The sequence below is a fragment of the Micrasema longulum genome, unplaced genomic scaffold, assembly GCF_059751315.1.
Source record: "Micrasema longulum isolate JH-2025_06_02 unplaced genomic scaffold, ASM5975131v1 h1tg000301l, whole genome shotgun sequence".
NCBI classification, from domain to species: Eukaryota; Metazoa; Arthropoda; class Insecta; order Trichoptera; family Brachycentridae; genus Micrasema; species Micrasema longulum.
In genome coordinates, this window is record NW_028277505.1 from 1,362,117 (window position 1) to 1,384,237 (window position 22,121).

The window sequence follows — 22,121 nt, forward strand, 5'->3', positions numbered from 1 at the left end:
ATAGATATTAAACCTGGTTTTCAGCAGTTTAGACTAATTTACACGAGATTTTTTTTACAAATAAGAGGTCTTGAAGTCTAAATTATTAGTCTTCCAAAATAATAACTCAAATAAGACACGCAATTTTACCAACCATCCAATCATCAAACCATTTACTAAATGAATAATTTCAACACTAACTTACCAGATAATGAATTATTATGGCTTACATTTTAATTTATATTTTCAGAGCGCTTTCTTAATTTCCACCCATAATTCCTCCCTCTTTATAAACTCATATTTATATTATTGAAAACATTCAACTTTGTTAGTGAAAATTCTTTGTGGAACGTTATCGCACCATAGACATAAAATACGAGTGATACCCTATATTTGCATCATAATAAATCATATTATATTATTGTCCACGCGGCTCGTATTTGGAATTATTCTTCATCCAGTGTTTGCGAATTTGATTCTTATCTTCTTTTCCACATCAGCTCCTAAGTGGAGCATGTGGACATCACCAGTTGCCTCCAGGAGACCTTCTCGCCAGCCAGCAATCTCGCCTCCTCCCACATCAATCCAGCACCCTTAGTTTTGTCGAACAAAATCGAAAGATTGTCATCGACGGCCATCCAGGACGGCAGAGCTCACAGGTTTATGAAACAGGCAACCTGGGTTTAAGTTCTCCTGAGGCATGCGTAGCACGTGTCCAAGCCAGATCCACCGCCGCATTCTCAAGACTCGCTCTGTATAGGAGGCTGGTGCCCCGTTCTCGGAATTCAATGTTAGTTATTAAATCAAACTACCTTATGCCTAATATTCTCCTCATGCACTTACTCTCAAAACTAAGAAGTTTGGTTTTCTGAGCTTTGGTAAGGTGTCAAGATTCGCTTCCATATAGAAGTACTGGCATTATACAAAAGCTGAATAATCGGCATTCCATTTTGACCGAGTATAGACTAGAGCTCCAGACAACACGCATCGTGTTAAAAGTTGCACCAGCAATTCCTAGGCGGGTTGCGAGCTCTTTGTGCATGCTTCCCTCCTCAGTTATGTGAACTCCCAAGTATTTAAAGCAGTCAACTTTTTCGATCCTCTGTCCATTATTATAGAGAGGCTGATCATGGTCAGGACAAGATTTGTTGCACATAATCGGAGTCTTTTCGGTACAAGTATTAAGACCCAGACGAGTAGAATTTTCCGGCAGTTTCTCAACAATTTCCTGAAAAAAACAGACTTTTCAAGAAGAGCCGCATAGATGGCATTTCTGCATAACCCAAGTGACACAGCTTTAGGGGGGAATTCACTTATATGCCTCGATCAGGTGGTATTGATCCATCAATGTGATGAACAAGAACGGTGCTAGGACACAACCTTGCCTCACTCCAGTGGAGACTCCGAACCAATCAGCCATAAAGCTGCCGATTCTCACACGACATCTGCTGTTTATGTGGAGCGCTTTTATAACAGCAATAATCTTGGGAGAAATACCATACGCATCAAGAATTTTTTAATCAATCAATCAGATATCAAATGCTTTCTCGTAGCCAATGAAGCAACACGCTAGGGGTGAGTTCATTTCATTGCTCCTGTTGGAGAATGCAAATTTAATTTTATCACGCCAAAAGAGACATTTTTATCTTCTTAAAAATCAATTTATTATTTCTCTTTTATTTCATATTTCCTTTAGAAGACTAAGATACAATTAGTTTATGTTGGTAAACAATGTGTTTCAGGCTCAAGTGACCGGCGGTTTTTATTTGAAAATATATTAAATAAATATCTACATAAAACTTTAAAAGGAATATCTCTCGTAAGTAAAATAATTATTAATAAAAAAACATTTAAGTCATAGCTCTTACACTCCTTTGAGAAACTTTTTGATTTAAGTTAATCTTGGTAGTAAAAAAAGGACATTTAATTGTTATTGCATCGTTGTAACTATTTAAATATTCAAAAAAATAATTTATGATAGAGTTTTAGGAAATAAAAAAATCCGAAGTAAAACATTTTCTGTAATTTTTAGAAAAAAATTGCGTAAATTCTAATTAAATTGAAAATAAGTCCAGTTAAGTATGTGTTACTATTATTGATTCTCATGAAAACACTTTACAATATACTAAAACAGTGTTTTTACCTATATTTCAAAGATTTCAAGAAATACGACCCCAAACACGACCCTGCGTTGTGTTCGGAACTACACTGCTGCTTTTGTCTCTATAAATATATATTTTAATGTGCCTGTCTGTATTTGAGTTTTCCAAAAAAATCCTTAGGAATATATCATAAAATTATGTATAACGTGATAAACAAATTATTTTAAAAAATGAAATAAAGGAGCGCCTGTCCTGCATTAAAAAAACTCCCTCAGTAATAATTATGACCAAAGTAGGTAATATTGTTCAACATAAAGGTTGCTTTTCCAACAGGCATAACCATTGGTAGGTTGATCCTGTATATTGGAATGTGAAATAGTCCATGCTGACGCTATCTATTTATTTTATCGGTCGGTTGGAAGAAATTGGCAACAAGCCTGCAGCCAATGTACCAAATAAAATGTACAAAACATGGAATGAAGAGGTACAAAAAGATAGATATGTAAAAATAATTATGGGAAATCGACATAGTTAGTACCTAATTAAATATAAAGTGCGGACCGGGATTTTTTTATATTTCTTGTAGTAGATTACTTTGTTTCAGTTGTTATACTTTTTTTACAATGTGTAACACTTTATTTGTTCTTCGCGTAAATCAGCAGAGAACTCGATTATTAAAATAATATTTTTCATCTACCTACTCCGTTAAATTTAGAGTCAGGTACCGAGTGGATAGTGAAACACGTGTTTCTGTAATTTCTTTGTGCTTGTCACGAAAATCAGGTGAGCGTGGGATTTTAATTGACCACCATATTCGTTATTTTTTGTCAAAAGTATCATACATTCCGCCAATATACAATATATTATCATACATGAATAACGTGTGTGTTCGAGTGTTCATATAGACACTCTTTGTAAAATGATATTTTTCCACGATTTATTACTTCTATTATACACTGGATATCAGAAAACAATAAAAATCAGCACTTTGAGGATATATATATATATAAATTAGCGTAGGTAAGTGTAGATATCAATTTGGAATTCTCATACAGTAAATCATTTCGTTAACACAATCGCACGAGTGGTATTGACATTTTCTAACAGTAAGTACACACATGACATATTTATTTATCTCACAAAAAATAGATATTTAGTAGAAACAAACACCTCAAATATAAAGTAAACGAAAAAAAAACATGTATAAATAAATATGTTATAACACAACAGTTTCATACAAAAAACATGTAAAAAAAAAAAAAATCAATACGTGCAAAACCAAAAGTAAAAAAATGGTATGTGTTTAAACATACATACACGAGTGGAAAGAAACAAAAAAAGGCAGAAAATACAATTATTACAAAAGATGAAAAGATAATGTTTAAATACATGCATATTGATTTATAAATTATTTATTTATTTTACAGAAACATAGTCAACAATGATTGACTTACAAAATAAAGATAAGGTTTAAAGACAGACCAGCGAAGTTTCCAAATAAAAATCATACATATTCAATTATGGTACATTTTCATAATGTAATAAAATTAAAACTGAGCGGGGTAAATAAATATGGTGAGAAGAGATTAATCATCTGAGATGACCCTGCTCACTATTTGTGGAACAAATGGTTTTAAAAGTAACTCTTAAACGACAAAATTAGGGGTGTTCTGGTATCAGATTTGCTCCTAAATAATTGTGGAGAAATGGATCTCGATCTAAACCCAATGCTAAAAACCGTATCTGAAAAACGTTTCAATAACTTTCTCTGCAAATGAGATTAAATATAACAAATGATGCTTACTTTTTTAATGGTCAGTTATTTTACCCATTTGTGGCTGCAAGTATGACCACCTTAAATCAAAATGCATTACTCGAAAGCTTTATAAAAAAGAGTCCTTCCTCAAAATGAGCTTATTGATGGGTATATTCACTTTCATCGCCTAATGCTCCAATCAATAAACAGGAATGAAAATCTCAATGTTAAGGAAGTATTGTGGGCTACTAAGTAGCTTTCCAATATTTTCCCAAGCAGCGTTACAGAGCTTTTGAAGTCCAACTAACAGCGAAAAGGCAGAACGCTTTTTAAGCAAATATAGTGTCGTCATTACCGACAGAAGAACGACTTAAAAAAATCAGACGTTAAAATAACAACAATGTAAGCTTTTAATTAACATCAAATATAAATTTCAAGCGTATAAAAAAGTTGTTTTATTTCATACGTGTCGTATATTATGCGAATTTTAGCGAAATTTCTTTTTGTTTTGCAAAATTTACAAAAAAAATATTTGCGAAAATTCCGTACGTTCAACAGGGAAATATCACGTTTTTTCTTTAGAATTAAAATTAATAAGGATCTGTGGAATTCTGTCTAGTAAAAAATATTTTATTTCGTTTATTTTTTATTAGTAAAGAATATAAAAAGTATTTTTTAATTTATAAATTAAAATTCCCGTGAAAACGGTTTATTGCATTGGCCACGCCTCTAATACGTCACAATTCGGTAAAATTTTGAACTTTGTTTGTGACCGTAATTTAAATATAACATCGTCACGAATCTTGACGTCATAATTCTCAAGGCCAAATATGTCACGTTTTTGTAAAGACTTATTTTGACAATTTTGTTTTAAGAATTATGTATGAAAACATTTCTCCAAAATATCCATATTGATTTTGAAAATGCAATCAATTTTTCCAAGTCCATTTCACATGTTTTATCAGTTTTCGTAGTATGTGATATTTTTCTATTATTATACACTAAGGCTCATTTCACACGATGCTAAAAATACACACACGGCACAATGAAATAACATATGGTGGAATGACATTGATTATAACAAAATAATATGATAAATATCAATCCACCCTAATTACCGCGTCTCGTGGACTTAGACGATACATGGGCCTAACTTAATATTCTATTATACTGTTTCATTATTTCGGAGCCTTTAAAGCCAAACCACATCCCGATTCAACTTAAACGGGTTCAAAAGCAATTTTTGCGTTACATATATTTAATAGTAATAAATAATATAAAACAATATATAACTATTATCCGTTCTTGTATCCATCATTGCAATCTTGTCGTCATATTTTTCTTAGAAAAAGTTTTTAAAATTGAAAGATATTTTTTATTTATTTAACATTTGTAGCCAGCATTACTTCACGGATTATCAATGCAGCCTGGATTAATATAAGATATATCTGAGGTATGATAGTTGGTTTTTTATTTTCAAAATAAATTTTTTTAAGAGTGTAAAATTGTTTATATTAATTTGTTAATCTGTTAACATTTTATTTGAATAAATATACTAGAACCACTGATTTATATAGAATAACAAAAATTCTCACTCTTCTCTCTCTAATCTACACAGAAAAAATAAAAATGATATTTAAGATGAAAAAGAATAGAATAAAGACAAATATTAAATTTAATTTTAACATGAAATAAATACAAGAGCATAAAATAATTTAACTTGCGAACAACCTAGGACCAACAGAAAAAGAAACAGTTTTTTTGCATACAGCAATAATTTTTTACAATTCACTTTCTAATTACCTAAAAAATATGCAAAACATATACTTTATTAATTTATTTTATTTATTTTTATTTTATTTATTTGGATAACCAACAGCTATAATTATCTTATATATATAACAAAACAAATAACAAATAAGCCAATTACAGGTTTTTACAAGTAGCAACACAGTAAGTTAATTATACGTACTTAAAAAACACTTAAATAAAACAGTTCTTACAGCCCGTGTGACGAGTGATATGTGATGGTATTTTATCGACTTTTTATTCAAACTATTGTGTTATTATATATAATATTCCCTCATACCAGCACTTTTGCTGATTGGGAATATTTCGTACAACTAAAATATGTAATGTAATGTAATAGGTAAAGTTTAAAAACCTTGTATTTTGTCACAAATAAATATATATTTTAAGGTTTAAACAAATCTTTTTTTTTATTTTCGTTTTCAGGAAATCTCTAAAGAAATAATGGACTCTGTTAAATAATGGACCACGCGTTAAGCGAACATGCCGAATTGTAGATGATATTATAGTAGAATTATGAATGCAGATCCTGAGGAAATGATCAGTCACTTTCAGAAGTGGGATGCAACGAATAACGTCCTGTTCAGGAGTACATGATAGAAGGAATGCTCGAAGAAGGGGTAATAATCTTACTAGCAAACAGCGTTTAAAGTCATTCAAGTGGCATTTAGGAGAAAGGCTAATAATTGCATCTGTTAATAAATCTACGTCAAATTACGAATTGAGGTATAGATTATAATGTTTATTTTTGTGAACCTTATTTTAACTAGGTAATTTTATGTTTTCTTATGTTGTTCACCCTTTGACACAGGTACAGAGGCCAGTCTGTACCCAAAATACATATTTGTAGTAGTTGTTTTTTCATGTTAATATAATTATGTACTTGCCTACAGGTATATTACTGAATAAATGAATTAAGAAAATATTTACGTTTTTTATTGAGTATTGGGTTGAATAATTTTCATTGAGTGTGTGGGTGAGCGCGTATGAGAGGGTGGATGTGAGCGTGTGGGTGTGTGCGTTTCGGCGTGAGCGTGAGTGTGTGGGTGTGTCAGGGAGAGCGTGTGGGTTTGAGCGTGTGGGTGTGTGCGTATGTGAGAGTGGGTGAGGGTGTGTGTGTGTGTGAGAGCGCGTGTGTGTGGTGTGTAGTGTCAGTTTGTTGCCCCTTCTGGCAAATATGATAACAGTCCTACTTTAAGCTAGGTTGGCCAAATGCACCGACTTTTGTCAGGGTCTGTTGGTTGGTCCGAGCGACCTTAAGGACTATCTATGTTAACAGAGACCGTAAATTTTCGTTCTTATGATTTAATCAAATATTTCAGTTTTGTGGGTCATTTTCAAAGAGTTGTAAATAACACACTATTAGAAAATGGGAATCAGGTTCGAACCTCGGATCCCTGAATCGCGAGTCCCCGACAAGTGACGGGGACGCAACCCGTAAGTAAGACCGAAAGGCCAACTTTGCTTAGAGGCTTACTACCGGAGGCCTGACAGAACGACTAATGTTGTCCCGAAGGGCAGAAAAAGTTGCATATAACAGTCGGCGAAAACCTAGCATATAACAGTCGGCGAAAGCCAACTGTTATCTGCTAGTTTTGTATTATTTTATTTCGGTTTCAAATAGTATGAAAATCAGAAAATCCGTAAACGCGCTAAAATTGCCCGTTTACTTTGTGTTAGTTTAACAAATTACAACAGGGATGGAGAATACCTTAAATAAGGGAATATGGAAATCTAGGCATTTACAGGGCTTATGACCTGTCATTGACTGGTTTCAGTGGCCACTTTACACACTGTGTAACATTCACCATTTTTCCTACGTTTGAACATCCATATTTCTTCAACTCCTCTATTTGTTGGTTTTAGCGAAGTTAAAGAGCTGAAACCTTTATTGATGTGAAGAGATTCATCTGACTGAATTATTTCACAAACTAGGGAACCCCAAAAAACAATTTTTCAATTTTTAAACTTCTTCTTGGACCAGTTGGTTTCATTACAATATTTGAGTTTGTCCAAATGTTTGTAGAGAAAAGACTGGAATTTACCCTCTCGGGAGTCATTAAGATTAATAAATTACAACAGGGATGGAGAATACCTTAAATAAGGGAATATGGGTTTATGACCAATATTTTGAGTTTGTCCAATTTTTTGTAGACAAGGACTGGATTCAACTCCCTGAGGAGCTGTTTATATTAACATATTACAACAGAGATGAAGAACATTTAAGAGAAGGTAATATAGAAGTCCAGGCATCTACAGGGCTTATGACCTGTCAATGGCTGGTTTAAGTGGCCACTTTACACACTGTGTAACATTCACCATTCTGCCTATATTTGAACATCTATATTCCTTCAATTCTTTCATCTGTTGATGTTTGTGTGGCCACTTAAACCAGCCATTGACAGGTCATAAGCCCTGTAGATGCCTGGAATTCTATATTACCTTCTCTTAAATGTTCTTCATCTCTGTTGTAATATGGGTTTATGACTTTTGTTTTTTGTGAAAACATAACACAAAAATTCGAAAAAAAAAAAAAGATAAAAAGAATTTGACTTTGTAATGATGAAATAAATGATACAAAGTATGTGTTTTATATAGCATAATATTATTCGTGGTGTATATTTTCATTTTTTGTCTTATATAAGGTTGATTTCTGTTCAAAATTCCTTCCTTTGTTTTTCATATTTAACTTCAATGACAACACGGAAAGTTCTGGAATCGATTTCCAGAGAGATCACAATAATTTTAGTATTTAGTTACGTTTATCGTAATTTTAAGCTTGATGACAAAATAATAACTACCAATCCTTGAAATAGGGTACTAAATTTGAACAGAGAATACTTACGTTAAAAACGTTTTTTTATTATTAAGTGATCTGCTGACATTCCATTTAATAAAACGGGAACTATGAAATTATGAAAAGAAATTACACAATTTAAATTCATCAAGTTGGAAAATAACCGGGAATCAACAAATACCTACCAACCAATTGACGTATCTATTATGCACGACCGAGGGATAATTAGTATTCATAATACTATATATAGGCGTAATATATATATAACATAATATCCGTGGTGTAGTTGTTGAGACGCTGGACTCACGAACGGAAAGTTCCGGGTTCGATTCCCGGCGAGAATGCAAAAACTCAAAATGTGATTTTTCTCAAGTCTGTGTATTCTGTGCTACAATTTACTACTGTGATTGGGCCTCCTGGCCCTTGTGGTGTAATTTTAAAAAATCAATAAAAATAAACAGATGACAGAAAAAGTAGCTTTCTCTGCAAAAAGCAAAAAGTGAGTATTTGGTTTGTTAATTTATAAGTGGATTGTCTATTTTGGGGACGAATAAATAATGCCCCATAAATGATTGTTATCCTGAGTTTCTATCTGACCTCTCCAAAATCAGCGTCCCATTCCCTACTAATATTTTAACTCTTTTGTCCCCACCCAATAAACATATATTTAAAATTTTATGTAAATATGTAGCTATAAATCGTATTAAGTTGTAAATAAGTTATATATTATGTAAAGTGTATGTAATATTAAATACTAACACACTAACTTGTATGTATAGTACTAACACATGTGTAAATATTTAAATGTCTATTTCAAACTTGACACTGGCTAGAACACCCCAGTGAGGGGTGAAAAAAGCCAATAAAAAACTAAGAAGAAGAAGAATAAATAATATAATAAAATCTTTGTACTGTTATAAACCGGCGTTTGCTAAAAAACATGTAATATTTGAACGGAAAAGTGTTTTTTTAAATATTCAAAAATTCAAAAATTCATAATCCGTGAGGCGAAACATATGGGCGAAGGTGTATATTTTTTAAATTCTGTAACGTCCTGCCGGTAAAACAACTTTGTGACTACAAATTGATTGTAGATCACTTTGTTGATCCGGAATTTAAAAAAAGAGTTTCCCACATTCACAATACAAGATTAAAAACTAAGGGCTCCCTGTCTGTTCCCCGAATTACAAATTACTTCGGAGAGCGAAAATTAAATTGCGTTGTTCCAAGATTGTTCAATGATCTCCCTCAAACCATCATTAACATGAAAAATCTTTAAATGAAAAAAAAAGAACTGAAGAAATATCTTCTAGATACTTTATAGTGCCTGTTTATAATAAATCTGTAAAATATAAATAAAATAAATGTAATATAAACCAGTCATAAAAAAAAAAAAAATGTGTCCCACCGAAAAGTCTTTAGACTTAGTGGGTAACAAATTATTATATGTATTTTTTAATTATAAAATAAACGCTCCTCTGCAGCACTGAGACTGAAATGTTTACTTCGATTTCCGCATATAATGTACACATACAAATTATTTAAATGATGTTTTGTTAACAATGATTTATGGAGAACGTTGTGCTGAGTGGTAAATGATCCTTTCAAAAATATGACATACCATAATAAGCCAAAAGGCAGATTTTTGTCAAAAATCACTAATTGAGTTATATATGAGATAATGTACTATAAGAAATTTCGAAGCATTTGATATACTGCAACGATCAGTAAAAAAAATATTTCAGTGCGAAAAACGATACAATGTTTTTTGTTTTTTTTTTTATTCAGATAACAAATATAAAGGAGAAACATTTCTCTGTGGAAGGTCCAAGAATTTTTAATTTACTAGATCAGGTAACAAAGAAATCTGAGTCATTTTCGAAATTTAAATCTGGTTTGAGTAACTGGTTTGCTCGAACGGGAATAGATTTCTGCTATCAAATATGGACTAACTGGTGAATGATTAATATGTATTTATAAATGTAAAATGTAGTAATGTATAAAGTATCAATGATGTGTATAAACTTAAACTTAATATATATGTATAAAATGTAATATAAATATGTATGTGCAAATATATATGTGTGTGAATGTATGGTTATGAATGCATTACAAGTACCCCGACTCAACACGGATTTTCTAGCGAGTCGGAGCAAGTTCACAGACATGGGTTGTTCCTGATTGTGTCGCTTTAAACTGTGTCTCTGTTCTTAACAAATGTATGTATAATGTAATTAACAAATAAAATAATAAAATTAAGTATACAATATTATTTCTAAAAACAATTTTTACATTAATTATATACATATATTTACATTAACGTTTCCCATTACGTAAAAGAAAAAAACATTCCTGTGTACATAATGGGGAGTGATGTCTTACAATAGTTTGTTTATTTAACTTTTCATTATTAATATTTTTAGGATAACATATAAATTACAAAACAATTATAAATAAACGGTGTTTTTAATCAGTGAAGAAGAAGAAGAATTATAAATGTAACTTTTTTTTTCTATATTGTATTCCTGACTGCACTTATTATTTTCTTTGTTCATTTTATTAAAGTAAAATATTCCTCTGTAAGTAAAATGATGTGCTGTAGTTGTTTTTCATTTGGAAATTAAGATATTACCACCTGTGCCTCGATTATGAACGCTATTTTCATCTGTATATATCGAGACGGTATACTTAACTTCTGTACTATCTGTATCTTACCTCGGTATGTTCTACCTACTTGTCATATCGACATCATATGATCGAAACATGCTAATAGAATGACCGCAAATAATTAGTCCGCGTTCCTTCATTTCACGTCATTTACATTTAAAATAGTTCTCATTTATAGTTTAAAAGGCTTCTGTAACAAAAAGTGCTCACTTCAAAGCGATTATAAACTCGAATAAATCCCAATTCAAGCAAAAAATGCTTGATTAAACATGAATTTTGTATGACTTTTGGAAATCACCTAGACGGTACGCTTAACGATAGTCTGTGTGTATCTACCGGTCGACTACAAAGCCGGCTTCTTTAACGTCTCGATACATACACTTGGAAAGATAGTAAAACAGATTAAAAAAATATAATAACGAAATTATTTTTTTAGAGTGGTAACTTTCTAACGCCTAGATACTCTTATTTGTTAATAGGACAGAATCTAGCGACATTATTTTCACATCTAGGCGTTCATTTTATTAAAGTGACAGTTATGTCAGAATTTAATCCGACTTAAAAATTTATTTATTTCTCTCTCATATTTTTAATAGCCTTTTAAGAAAAAAAGTGCCAACCTCAAAACGATTGAAATTTTTATTAAATCATAATTAAAGGAAAAATTGCTCGTTGGAAAAAAAAATTTGTCACTTTTATTGCGTAGATAAACGTATCGAGAGGTTCTAGACCCGTCGGTATAAACCGATGTACTTACATCACAACTTGATGGTGGGGGTATCGGTAGTCTACCTTTATAGTCGGTCGGGACACTTTAATCTTCAACTATGACGTCATACTGAAGCTATGCCATTTAAGAGAGTAGATATGTGTACCGTGACGTACGCTTCCCCTTGTTTCATATCGATGCACCTACCCAAAACATGAAGGTGGAAGGTCGGTAGTCTTCTTCACAGTCTCAATCCTGGGGATTGGTTTGCGGCAAAGTCCTGCATCTCGTCCTCCATTGGTCTTTATTTTCTGCAACCATGTTCAGCTCGACACACGAGAAGCAGTTTAAATCTTCCCACACTTGCTCCAAATATTCCCGTCGGGGGCGCCTTCTATAATTTGTCCCCTCAGCCATTCCCTCTATGATGTCGTGCAGGAGACCCTCATGGCGCATATTATGACCGGGCTCGCCTCTCTGAGATGGTTTTGACTAGTGTATATCGGTAGTATATCTTTATAATCGCTGGAGGGAATTTATCTTCAACTATTCTGTCAAGGTGAAGGTATGACGTCTTTACCTTCCCATCATAATCGAGGCCCTGTTCTAGGTCACGTACTTACGTTTTGAGACCCTGAAACACTACTATTTATTTTGTCTTTATGTATTTGAAGCAAACGATTCTTTTAAAAAAACTATTTTATATCCAAAACCTTAAATTTTAAAAATAATTGAACAGTGGGAAAAGTAGACGGTTTTTAAAAAATAACTTTTATAATTAATTTTAAGCTTTTTAAGCATAAACGCAATATCTAGAAATTTATTATCAAAAATTCATTGTAGATATGACACACTCGGGTTGTGTGCTTTAGAATTATTAACATATTTAATTTTTCGTTACGATTAAATACAGTTTTTTTTTTATTCGCATTAAGTTGATAAATACTAAAAAAAATCATATCTCATAACATGACTTGTAAATATCTGCATTTTTGCTTATGACCGCAGCATATACCATATATTCCTAGGACGGTCCGGTCCGTATTACAGCAAAAAAGCGTTTTAATAATGTAAAAACCAAACGGACCAAAAATTAATATTTTATAACCTACTTATCTTGGAGATGGATGGCAAACATTACTAGTCATTTCCTAATCACAAAGACTTTCGGAATGAAAGTTCCGTGACACTTCTTAAGGGCGCTGAATCATCATTCTATGTTGTTGACTCTTTCAGAAGGTAAGTTTTAAACAGCTGTCCACTATTTTTAGCATTTTTTTGCGCACCAAGGAGTGACACTTTCTACAGTGCAGCTCAGAAAAAATACTCGCACAACCACGAGCACGCGCGATATATATATAGCTAATCACGAAAATATGTTCTTTGTTTTTTACGTTTTTGACACCAATTAAATATATCAATATCTAATTAAACTTTTACATAAAAAACTTTAACTGTCAGGTCAGCCAAACGTCGCGCCGGCTATTCAATATTCCACCCAGTTTTCGCTTTGTACGGGACAGTTTGAAAACTACACAAGAAACTGAACAATTTTCTTCTCTTATGCCACAATATCTATGGTTGCAAGTGCCTAATTACTAAGGAACTGCAAAATAGCTATCTATCTCCCTCTTCTTGAATATTTATAAACCACTTTTCATACCAAGTGCCACCTCAAATATTTTGTCACCCCGTGCATGACTATTCTGAGTCCGTTCCGAATCTAGCGCTGTGTCTCAGATTCTTCCTAACTATTTGCGTTTTGGTGGCTTTGTGTGAAAGAAGCTTTTCAAAATTAAAGTTAATTAAATCGCATTAGATCGACTATGAGGAAAGCGCAACTATCCAATCTCTCTATTTTGTCAATTGAAAGGGAAAGAAAAGTAAATTTTGACCGTGTTATTGAATATTTGAGTAAAATAGTCACGTAAGCACGTTTAGTAAGTATTTATTGTTTTATTTTGGGGGGTGCTCATTTGGAAACCGCCCCGGGGGCCAGCCCATGCTTCGCCGCCACTGGACTTACGTTAGATGCATGATTGCGCTTAATAATGAAACATAGTATATTTGTAGGTGTGTTTATGAATGAATTACAAATGCTCCAACTCAACAAGGATTTTCTAGCGTGTTGAGGCAAGTTCACATGCGTGGGTCGTTCCTGGTTGTGTAACACTAAACTTTGTCTCTGCATAAGTGCATTCTTTAAGAATAATGTAGGTAAATAAAATAAAAACATTAAAAATGTATATGTGTAGAGTTTTAACTTTTCAAATTGAATTTTGTAAACATTAGAGATTTGAACAAGAGAAACAAAAAAAAATTGAGTAAGTAGGGGGTATTGATATTTTAAGTGAAATACTTAGTTATTCATGTCACTAGTAATAGTAGATCTTTATAAACTGTATCGGCGTGTCTAACTTGTTAACAAAAAAGTCATTAGCTGAAGATGGGCTATTAAAATAGCTTCATTAATATTCAAGTTCCTTTGTATAAAACGAAGCGCCGGGAAAAATGATTTTGTCACTAAGTATTTGTGTGTCGTACTGCGAAGTTGAGGTATTACTTTGTTAGGGACCCGGGTCCCACTTTTTACAATGTTAAAGCTGGTGAGTATAAACGGTTTAAATACTTTTGTGATATTTAATCATCCTTCGTAGGATGAGTTGCCAATAAAAAAAAAATATATATATGTAAAAAGGGTTTTATAATTTTTGAGATCGTAGGACTATTTTTACCTTCAAAGATACTTTTTGATTAAGGTCAAATTTTAAGAGGTTATTCATTTGTTTAAACACTTTATATACATATTCAGTTTACAAGTATAAAGGTGGGCATATTGCCTTAAGTCAATTTTCTTCTTACCTACCCGATAAAAATAAGAATAATGCAAATATAGAGAGAATCATTTTAAATATTACTTATCTTTCGCCACATTGCACGCCTAACATAGGGTAATAAGTAAAAATAAACGTTCTTATAGTTTTAGTTTACGGAGATTAAATGACTAGAATAGCAATTTGCCCCGTATAAGCAGATAATGTTTGTACTCGAAGAATTCACACAAAAAACGAACCTTTCGCATTATTCGTGTGCGACAGATGGGCCTTCACGGCCTGTGACTGAAATAATAATAATATATACTATTGATGTATTTTTAAACAGCTAAAAACTGTGTGTTTAGTCCTCATAAATAAGAGGAGCTTTGTTTTTTAAAAATAATTTTACATTCTTAATTATAACTATTTTGATATTAATTGAGTTTCAAAATATATTAATTTTAGACTCCCTAAAATGGGCTAAAATTTATCTATAATACGTTGTTTTGCGTTAAAACCCAGAAAATTCATTCACTCATTGGGAGGACTCGATCTATTTTGGAACAAAACATTTATGGCCAGCCTATTTATGATACAACACCAGAATTATTTAATTAAAAGCATTTTCAGAATGTATCTACAAATATTTATTTAAGTTGTTGTATGGCTTCAATCTTTACTAAAATAATTTATCCAATCATACATCGTAAAGTCTGACGAAGTTCATTCTCCCCAAGATAATTTTATTAGGCTGTAGCTAACTACTCGTAGTAGAGTCGTCGGCAGACAAGAGTGCCTGTAGTGACCGCATTATAAAAGATGTGTTAGCGTAGGCATTCTTATCCTTTACCTTGGTTTGAACTTTTCTTTATTTAAACCTCCCTTTGCTACGCGTTTCACATTTTAAACCACAAAATTATAAATAACCTATTAAACTTTTGAAAATCACAATTTTGGTTTTTTGAAGGTATCTTGATAAAACTCAAATGTTCTTGGCACAGAAAGTAACCATTATTACTAACTTGTTCAAATATTTGTAAACAAAGACTGAATTTAATCCATTTGGAAGCGGCAAAGATTAAGGTATTACGACAGAGATGGAGAACACTTTAGAGATATAAATTTAGGTCCAGTCATTTACAGGGCTTATGACCTGTCATTGGCTGGTTTAAGTGGCCACTTTGCACACTGTGTAACATTAACCATTCTGCCTATGTTTAAACATCCACATTTCCTCAACTCTTCCATCTGTTGACTTTTGTGAAGTAAAAGAGCTGAAACTTTATAAGGGTCAAAGCAAACACAATATTTGTAGAGCGGAATATGTTCTTTCAAATGACTTATAATCTTTACCATTTTATTTATTTTTGGTGCTTATTTCAAATTTGAAAAACTGACACAACCTATGTTGGCACCCAATATTAAGGAGATAAAAAAGCATTAATATCTCAAAAATGGAAAAAAACGCAATAAGTCACCTTTTACCTACTACCCTTTATCATGTGGGTGAGATTCATCCGGCTGAACCAATTCACGTCCTAGGCAACGCCTGAAAACAATTTTCCAATTTTAATACTTTTACCAGGTAGTTAATTTCACAATGTTTTGAGTATTTCCAAATGCTTGCAGACTGGCTGGATTTCCTCCTTAGGGAGTTATCTATATTTGAATTTGTTGCAACAGAGAGGGAAAACCAACAGATGGAAGTTGAGGAAATGTGGGTGTTCAAACATAGGCAGAATAATTATCATAAGCTCTGTAAATGCCTAGACTTCCATATTCCCTTCTCAAAAATGTTTTTCCTGCTTTTTAAAGTTTTTTCGTTAAAAAAAACACAGAAGGAAAATGGGAGTCTAGGCATTTACAGGGCTTATGACCTGTTATTGGCTGGTTTTATGTGGTTTATGAACAACTCCCTAGGAAGAAAATCCAGTCAGTCTGCAAGCATTTGGACCTACTCAAAATATTGTCGAAATATTTTATATTTATTTAATGGATTTCAAACGATATAGGTATACGATATACGATATACCTATCCCACAATACATATTTTGACAATGATGAGGGATAACATGATTTAAAAAATATATTTCTAGTGAAACTTATTTTGATAAGCTATTAAAAATAAGCACAGTTATATTGTTGCACATTCTCTGATACACCAACATTAGATCATTTATCTGTGTTGTAAATTTTCAGTTAAAATACAATAAAAATGCTCGTCATTTAAACATGAATTGCGAGAGTTTTACACGAAAGAGTTTTGACAGCTGAAGTGACGATGTCGCATTCGATGGCCAATGTCGAGTGCTTTTGGGCACTCGAGATAAAGTCGATTGGTTTTCAACTAACTTAATCGTATGGGTGGTTCAAGAATGCTGTCACTCGACGAATTACGGATGTCGAATACGATTCTAAAGAAGAAAGAGTCCAGCAAGAGGCCCTATGTAACAGTGCATAAACTTTCCAAATGCAGTGCCCTATACACCATGCACCATCAGTTGCGAATAAGGATTTGATGATGATGATAAAGTAAATGTTATTTTTTCAGGTTTTACTTCTTCTGGCCCTCTCCTGCGCCTCCGCCCAGCTGTTGTGGAATCCTTCTGTGTACTCCTACACCAGCTTTAGCAGCCCTTATGTATACACTCCACTCCCTTACTTGGCCAGTTATTCTAATCCAGTGGCCTACAGCATTCCTAATTACCCCGAAAGTTACTACTATACTTACCTCTGAAAAATAAATTATCTCTTTGCGGGGACCTTCTGAATGACACTCTCTTTGTCCACTCCTTTAGTATGACCATTTACTAAAATATGATAAAATCTGCCAAAACACAAATTTACAAATTACGGATTCAAAATGAAATTTAATAAATTGAATAATCAGATATTGTCATAAAAAATGTTTTTTTTACCTTCCCAAAAAAGGTGTGTATTATGCATTATATTTACGGGGAAATATCACCTACTACGAATCGTCGCTGCAGCTCGTTTTTGTCCAACAGATCAAAACACAAATCTGCAGAAAAAGAGCTTTAAAGTTTTTTTAACGAAGTAGGCATAAATAATGACCACAACTTAAGATAAAATTCGTTAAAAAACCCATGAAACATTTAAAAAAATAAAAAAATCATTTGAATTTTATGAATAAAGGCTTTCTCAGAACTCTTATATACTTAACTCAATTTCATTCAAAAACAAACAAAAACGATGCAATACAAAAAAAAAACACGTGAAATGGATGAAATGACAGGTCATAAGCTCTGTAGATGCCTAGAATTCTACATTGTCTTCTCTAAAATGCTCTTCATCTCTGTTGTAATATGTTAATATTAACAACTCCCCAGGGAGTTGAATCCAGTCCTTGTCTACCGAAATTTGGACAAATTCAAAATATTGTTGACCTGAAATGGATTTAGAAAATTTAACTGTATAAAAAAATAAATAAAATCAACATGCAAAAAAAAAGGAAAAATTGGAAACAAATATACAGACGTTGTCCTGCCCTTAAAGTTTGCTTGCCTGCCCAAACCTGGTTCAGCAAATGTTTTTTTGATATTCGAATTTTCCACCTAGCGGGTCTTATTTTGAATCTAAACCATTTAGGGACCCACTTAAACACACATACAAAATTTTATCGAAATCGGTTCAGCCGTTTAGGAGGAGTTTAGTGACATACACACGTGCAGAAAAATTATACGTACATACAAAAATTCTATGTACCCAGTTTAATGTCTTTTAAATGAAGGATTGAAATAATAAATATAGAATGCTTTTTATTTAATTTTAATCCAAATCAATTAAGCCGTTATCTAACATTTAATACACATTGTGCCATATTATATTTACATTCATGAATAAAGTTAGATCAATGGAATAATGCTAACATGCATAATTCTAATAATATCTACATACATCTTAATTATAATAATATATTTAACTATAGTTGTGAAACAACATGTTAAAATTAAACATAGAAACTGAAAATATGTACACAATTTAGGAAAAAATGTACCTTCAATACAATTTTACTTTAAAAACCGTTTATTTTAAAAACTCACGTTAGTATATTAATTCGAAATCAATCTACATAGGTAACTAGTAAATCGGTTATCTACGTATATATAATACCGTAAAACGGGGTTAAATTGCATCACTTTTTAATAACTTTTCAGCTATAATGATTTTTTTCATCGAGGAGATGAGTAGTGTTTTTGACAATAAATGTCATGGTTATATAATATATTTCCTTTACTTTTTTGTGGTTATAAGTATATTTTGTAGTTTCATATACAAGCTATAATTTTTTGAAAAATGATGCAAAGTAAGCCCTAGGGCGGGGTGACATTGCATCACTTTTTTTTCCTTCAGTATCTTAATAGATTCCACATGGACATGGAAATATTAATATTAATATGTTTTGGTAAATTTAGTAAGAAATACTGGTATTATCAAATACATGACAAAATTCAACATACGAAACCACTTTACTCACCTTAGAATGATACACACTGTTGAAGATGTGATAAGAATTACCTATAGAAATTATTCATAAAAACTGCACAACCAACCCAAACCGCTAATCGCTCAGTACTAAAGTACTATTGAATGGAAAATAACCTTAGGTAAGAGTGAAAAGTGACATCCATTGAATATTTGGAGAAACAATGAGTTATTGTTAGTAGCAATGACAACAGGTGTCTCTAAAAACTTTTTTTTTTTGATGCAATGTTACCCTTGATGGTGCAATTTAACCCCGTTTTACGGTATGTATATCGTCTGACTAACTTGCAAAACTCCAATCTCAAAAAAAAAGAAAAATTACAAGAGGGTGAAAAAACAGTATAATTTGTGAAAATTTTATTTTTGGAGATCGGAGTTTTGCAAGTTAGTCAGACGATATATTATGTGTAAAAGAAGAAAAGAGTAGATTTGAAATTGGAAGAAGCATCAAGATATTGTGTAGTTATTTTATAATAAAAATGATTTTATACAGAAAACTTAATTTTACTTTGTAGATAAAAGTGAAGGTAAACGTTAACTTCCCATTGTGATACGGGCCCAGGACTCGGCCAATGTTCACGTGTTAACGGCAATGTGTAGAACACGACATTGTTCCGAACATTGTCACAGAGATAGACGGGCAGGCAAGCTCATCGGTACCATCAAGTTCGGGTAAACGGGACTAGTGTATATGAAGGCACGTGTCACGTGTAGATGAAATTAACAGAAACACATAGACAAATATCATCAAGTTTCTGTCACAAGTTGGTAACTAACATTTTACTTAATGCGTCACCGAACTAAAGTTAAAAGCTCATTCCAAATCAACAATTGAATTAAAACCACAAGCAGAAAATTATAAAATATTATTTTTTGTATTTACAAAGATTATATGATGCAAGTTATGAATTAATCTTATTTTTTGATAATTTGTAGTTTGTGCCAGAAACCCAACGATATGAGGTCAGTATTATATAAAATTTCTTAGATTATCTAAATAACAGTTCCAACCGCAACACCCAGTTACCATTACAAACAAATCTCAAAATAAAATTTCAAATTTAAAATCGACAAAGTTCTGTAATACCTAAGCCTCGATTGAACATTACCTGCTAAGAAGCAAATTGTCCAAACTTTATCCAATTAAAGAGGAAAAACAACTAAATTCCAAACAATAGCCTTTATATGATTTCAAAATTAAAATAATAAACAAGTGCTAACTCAGCTCCGAGCCTCGTAATTTACAAAAACGAAACAAAAGATTATTTTGAAACGGGAAATAAAAATTATTTCCCCACAAAATGTGGGTGGTCGGTATTATATAAACAACCACAATATACAATTTTATTTTTGATAGTTGATGTAACGTTTGTTTTTAAAATACACAGTTGATTTTGATGATAGCTGGAATTTACCAAAATGTCTATTCTAAATGGATCACAGTTCACAGTATTAATTGATATACATAAATGTATTTATATATTTACAATCATAAATTCTGAATAATTTAATTTTACATGTGGTTATCACAATATTAAAATATATTAAATTATACAAAATACAATTTTATGCCTTCTTCAATGGATAAGATTAAATGACGTAAATCAGAGCTTACGGTTAAGACTGAAGTCGGTTGAAAAGTAGAAAAATCATACAATTTTGCCATTTTCAAAACGCTGATTTTTCAATATCATACATCTTCATCGCTACTAACTCGTCTCTGTATATTTTTCCTAGTTCTCTATTATGTTCAAGTTTTTGTATTTTTTATTTTAATTGTAAGTTGTCACTGAGACAAGCCCCAAATTTATTGTGACAGCTAGTTAGTACCAGGGGTAAAATCAACTTAACAGTCAGTTTTATCGTTTAAAACTTTACTTACATTTCAAGCATTATATGCCAGTGAAATCCAGTCTTTTCTCTACAAACATTTGGACAAACTCAAATATAGTGATGAAACCAACTGGTTCAAGAAGAAGTTTAAAAATTGAAAAATTGTTTTCAGGCGTTGCCTAGTATGTGAAATAATTCAGTCAGATGAATCTCTTCACAACAATAAAGGTTTCAGCTCTTTAACTTCATTAAAATCAACAAATGAAAGAATTGAAGAAATATGGATGTTCAAACATAGGCCAAATGGTGAATGTTACACAGTGTGTAAAGTGGCCACTTTAACCAGCCAAAAAGCCCTGTAAATGCCTACACTTCCATATTCCCTTATTTAAGGTATTCTCCACCCCTGTTGTAATTTGTTTATCTTAATGACTCCCGAGAGGGTGAAATCCAGTATTTTGTCTACGAACATTTAGACAAACTCAAATATTGTAATGAAACCGAATGGTCCAAGAAGATGTTTAAAAATTGAAAAATTGTTTTCAGGCGTTGCCTAGTCTGTGAAATAATTCAGTCACATTGAAACCTTTATTCACAACAATAAAGGTTTCAGCTCTTTAACTTCACTAAAATCAACAAATGGAAGAATTGAAGAAATATGGATGTTCAAACATAGGCAAAATGGTGAATGTTACAGTGTGTAAAGTGGCCACTTAAACCTGCCAATGCCAAGTTATAAGCCCTGTAAATGCCTAGACTTCCAAATTCCCTTATTTAAGGTATTCTCCATCCCTGTTGTAATTTGTTAACATTATATACAACGTATTAGAGTGTAATATTCTGTACGAAATCAATGAAATTCAAAAATTCGATTCAATAATGTTTGATTTACGAACTCAGTTTAAAAATCCTCAATTTTGCTCACCATCAATGTTTTCATCTTTTGGAAAATATTTCACAACACAATAAGCTGTCGGCTATGATACTTTTTAAGATTTGTAGTATTGACAAGCGATCGAAAACAACGGAAAAAAGTATGTTCGAATTTCATCATAATTCAGAGACAACTGTGGCAACTAGCCCGTTCCCCTTGATACTTTTGATAATTCTTTTTTTTAATGGAGAAATTACTAATTAATTTTTATTT

The 22,121-nt window shown here is 32.1% G+C and overlaps 1 long non-coding RNA gene across 2 annotated transcripts; it reads left to right on the forward strand.

The window, feature by feature from the left end:
• The first annotated feature begins 341 nt into the window (after window positions 1–341).
• On the forward strand, window positions 342–6,569 carry LOC148282717 (uncharacterized). 2 transcript variants are annotated; one of them, XR_015822027.1, is made up of 3 exons: window positions 342–1,554; window positions 1,722–1,798; window positions 6,073–6,569. It is a non-coding gene; the product is annotated as an uncharacterized LOC148282717 (long non-coding RNA). The 2 variants fall into 2 exon arrangements; XR_015822028.1 differs by lacking the exon at window positions 6,073–6,569 and adding an exon at window positions 3,509–3,531 and having other exon boundaries at window positions 371–1,554.
• Window positions 6,570–22,121: the final 15,552 nt, after the last annotated feature.